The sequence below is a fragment of the Staurois parvus genome, unplaced genomic scaffold (genome assembly GCF_062004578.1).
Source record: "Staurois parvus isolate SC_StPar_1 unplaced genomic scaffold, SC_StPar_1.0 ptg003412l, whole genome shotgun sequence".
Classification (NCBI taxonomy): domain Eukaryota; kingdom Metazoa; phylum Chordata; class Amphibia; order Anura; family Ranidae; genus Staurois; species Staurois parvus.
The window spans coordinates 32550-37871 of NW_028321208.1; positions in this window are offsets into that span (position 1 = coordinate 32550).

Here is a 5322-nt window from a genome sequence, read left to right on the forward strand (position 1 = left end):
TGATACAATGTATACAACCAATCCCCCCCCCCAATGATACAATATATACATCCAACCCCCCCCCATGATACAATGTATCTGATCCCCCCAATAATACAATGTATACATCCAAACCCCCCCCCCCATGATACAATGTATACATCCAATCCCCCCAATGATACAATGTATCTGATCCCCCCCCCATAATACAATGTATACATCCAATCCCCCCCAATGATACATTGTATCTGATTTCCCCCCCCCCCCAATAGTACATTGTATCTGATCCCCCCCCCCCAATGGCACATTGTATCTGATCCCCCCCAGTAGAACATTGTATCTGATCCCCCCCCCCCCAATAGTACATTGTATCTGATCCCCCCCCCAATAGTACATTGTATCTGATTCCCCCCCATATGGTACATTGTGTCTGATTCCCCCCCATATGGTACATTGTGTCTGATTCTCCCCCCCCAATAGTACATTGTATCTGATCCCCCCCCCCCAATGGCACATTGTATCTGATCCCCCCCCCCCCAATAGTACATTGTGTCTGATTCCCCCCCATATGGTACATTGTATCAGATTTCCCCCCCCCCATACTACAATGTATCCAATCCCCCCTATTATAATACTATGTATCTGATTCCCCCCCTCCATTATATTACAATGCATCTAGTCCCCCCCCCCCCACATATAATACAGTGTATCCAATCACCCTCCATATAATACAATGTATCTGATCTCCCCCCCCCCCCCAATAATACAATGTATCCTCTCTGTCCTCAGGTGGAATTACAATGCTCTACAGACTGGACAGTATATACTCCTGTGTGCGTCCTGTATATAGTGTCTGTATACACCACAGTGTGCGTCCTGTATATAGTGTGTATACACCACAGTGTGTCCTGTATATAGTGTGTATACACCACAGTGTGTCCTGTATATAGTGTGTATACACCACAGTGTGCCCTGTATATAGTGTCTGTATACACCACAGTGTGACCTGTATATAGTGTCTGTATACACCACAGTGTGCCCTGTATATAGTGTCTGTATACACCACAGTGTGTCCTGTATATAGTGTCTGTATACACCACAGTGTGCCCTGTATATAGTGTCTGTATACACCACAGTGTGCCCTGTATATAGTGTCTGTATACACCACAGTGTGCCCTGTATATAGTGTCTGTATACACCACAGTGTGACCTGTATATAGTGTCTGTATACACCACAGTGTGCCCTGTATATAGTGTGTATACACCACAGTGTGCCCTGTATATAGTGTCTGTATACACCACAGTGTGCCCTGTATATAGTGTCTGTATACACCACAGTGTGCCCTGTATATAGTGTCTGTATACACCACAGTGTGCCCTGTATATAGTGTGTATACACCACAGTGTGCCCTGTATATAGTGTGTATACACCACAGTGTGACCTGTATATAGTGTCTGTATACACCACAGTGTGCCCTGTATATAGTGTCTGTATACACCACAGTGTGCCCTGTATATAGTGTGTATACACCACAGTGTGACCTGTATATAGTGTCTGTATACACCACAGTGTGTCCTGTATATAGTGTCTGTATACACCACAGTGTGCCCTGTATATAGTGTGTATACACCACAGTGTGCCCTGTATATAGTGTGTATACACCACAGTGTGCCCTGTATATAGTGTGTATACACCACAGTGTGCCCTGTATATAGTGTCTGTATACACCACAGTGTGTCCTGTATATAGTGTCTGTATACACCACAGTGTGCCCTGTATATAGTGTCTGTATACACCACAGTGTGACCTGTATATAGTGTCTGTATACACCACAGTGTGCCCTGTATATAGTGTCTGTATACACCACAGTGTGCCCTGTATATAGTGTCTGTATACACCACAGTGCGTCCTGTATATAGTGTGTATACACCACAGTGTGCCCTGTATATAGTGTCTGTATACACCACAGTGCGTCCTGTATATAGTGTCTGTATACACCACAGTGTGCCCTGTATATAGTATCTGTATACACCACAGTGTGCCCTGTATATAGTGTGTATACACCACAGTGCGTCCTGTATATAGTGTCTGTATACACCACAGTGTGCCCTGTATATAGTGTGTATACACCACAGTGTGCCCTGTATATAGTGTCTGTATACACCACAGTGTGCCCTGTATATAGTGTCTGTATACACCACAGTGTGCCCTGTATATAGTGTCTGTATACACCACAGTGTGCCCTGTATATAGTGTGTATACACCACAGTGTGCCCTGTATATAGTGTGTATACACCACAGTGTGCCCTGTATATAGTGCCTGTATACATCACAGTGTGACCTGTATATAGTGTGTATACACCACAGTGTGCCTGTATATAGTGCCTGTATACATCACAGTGTGACCTGTATATAGTGTGTATACACCACAGTGTGACCTGTATATAGTGTGTATACACCACAGTGTGACCTGTATATAGTGTCTGTATACACCACAGTGTGCCCTGTATATAGTGTCTGTATACACCACAGTGTGCCCTGTATATAGTGTGTATACACCACAGTGTGCCCTGTATATAGTGTGTATACACCACAGTGTGCCCTGTATATAGTGTCTGTATACACCACAGTGTGCCCTGTATATAGTGTGTATACACCACAGTGTGACCTGTATATAGTGTGTATACACCACAGTGTGACCTGTATATAGTGTCTGTATACACCACAGTGTGCCCTGTATATAGTGTGTATACACCACAGTGTGTCCTGTATATAGTGTCTGTATACACCACAGTGTGTCCTGTATATAGTGTCTGTATACACCACAGTGTGACCTGTATATAGTGTGTATACACCACAGTGTGTCCTGTATATAGTGTCTGTATACACCACAGTGTGTCCTGTATATAGTGTCTGTATACACCACAGTGTGTCCTGTATATAGTGTCTGTATACACCACAGTGTGCCCTGTATATAGTGTCTGTATACACCACAGTGTGACCTGTATATAGTGTGTATACACCACAGTGTGCCCTGTATATAGTGTGTATACACCACAGTGTGCCCTGTATATAGTGTCTGTATACACCACAGTGTGCCCTGTATATAGTGTGTATACACCACAGTGTGCCCTGTATATAGTGTGTATACACCACAGTGTGCCCTGTATATAGTGTGTATACACCACAGTGTGCCCTGTATATAGTGTGTATACACCACAGTGTGCCCTGTATATAGTGTGTATACACCACAGTGTGACCTGTATATAGTGTGTATACACCACAGTGTGACCTGTATATAGTGTGTATACACCACAGTGTGACCTGTATATAGTGTCTGTATACACCACAGTGTGACCTGTATATAGTGTCTGTATACACCACAGTGTGACCTGTATATAGTGTGTATACACCACAGTGTGCCCTGTATATAGTGTCTGTATACACCACAGTGTGTCCTGTATATAGTGTCTGTATACACCACAGTGTGCCCTGTATATAGTGTCTGTATACACCACAGTGTGCCCTGTATATAGTGTGTATACACCACAGTGTGACCTGTATATAGTGTCTGTATACACCACAGTGTGCCCTGTATATAGTGTCTGTATACACCACAGTGTGCCCTGTATATAGTGTGTATACACCACAGTGTGACCTGTATATAGTGTGTATACACCACAGTGTGACCTGTATATAGTGTCTGTATACACCACAGTGTGCCCTGTATATAGTGTCTGTATACACCACAGTGTGCCCTGTATATAGTGTCTGTATACACCACAGTGTGCCCTGTATATAGTGTGTATACACCACAGTGTGACCTGTATATAGTGTCTGTATACACCACAGTGTGACCTGTATATAGTGTGTATACACCACAGTGTGCCCTGTATATAGTGTCTGTATACACCACAGTGTGCCCTGTATATAGTGTCTGTATACACCACAGTGTGCCCTGTATATAGTGTGTATACACCACAGTGTGTCCTGTATATAGTGTGTATACACCACAGTGTGCCCTGTATATAGTGTCTGTATACACCACAGTGTGCCCTGTATATAGTGTGTATACACCACAGTGTGCCCTGTATATAGTGTCTGTATACACCACAGTGTGACCTGTATATAGTGTGTATACACCACAGTGTGCCCTGTATATAGTGTCTGTATACACCACAGTGTGACCTGTATATAGTGTGTATACACCACAGTGTGCCCTGTATTTAGTGTCTGTATACACCACAGTGTGCCCTGTATATAGTGTCTGTATACACCACAGTGTGCCCTGTATATAGTGTCTGTATACACCACAGTGTGCCCTGTATATAGTGTCTGTATACACCACAGTGTGCCCTGTATATAGTGTCTGTATACACCACAGTGTGCCCTGTATATAGTGTCTGTATACACCACAGTGTGACCTGTATATAGTGTGTATACACCACAGTGTGCCCTGTATATAGTGTCTGTATACACCACAGTGTGCCCTGTATATAGTGTCTGTATACACCACAGTGTGCCCTGTATATAGTGTCTGTATACACCACAGTGTGACCTGTATATAGTGTGTATACACCACAGTGTGCCCTGTATATAGTGTCTGTATACACCACAGTGTGCCCTGTATATAGTGTCTGTATACACCACAGTGTGCCCTGTATATAGTGTCTGTATACACCACAGTGTGTCCTGTATATAGTGTCTGTATACACCACAGTGTGACCTGTATATAGTGTCTGTATACACCACAGTGTGACCTGTATATAGTGTGTATACACCACAGTGTGCCCTGTATATATACTGTGTATACCCCCCTCTGCTATATACAGGGCGCGTTGTATCTGTGGTGTATATATACTGTGTATACAGGCTGCTGTGTGTTATATATAGTAAACCCTGTGCTGTATACAGGATGTGCGCCGTATACTGTCTGCTCTCCATGCCGTGACCTGTGACGTGTCCCGTGTGATGGGGGATTCTATACTGTGTGCTCTATACACGGCTGGATTCTGTGCGGAGCTGTGTATATTGTGTACCGTGCGTCCTGCAAGCTCCGCCGCGCACCTCAGACTCTGCGTACCATGTGCTCCGCCGCGCACCTCAGACTCTGCGTACCGTGTGCTCCGCCGCGCACCTCAGACTCTGCGTACCGTGTGCTCCGCCGCGCACCTCAGACTCTGCGTACCGTGTGCTCCGCCGCGCACCTCAGACTCTGCGTATCGTGTGCTCCGCCACACGTGCTGTTTTAAAGGTGCAGTCATTGCTTAAAGTAAAAAAAAACAACCCCCCCCCAAAAAAAATTCCTTTTATTATGCCTGGGGAGGGGGTCCCCTTAAACT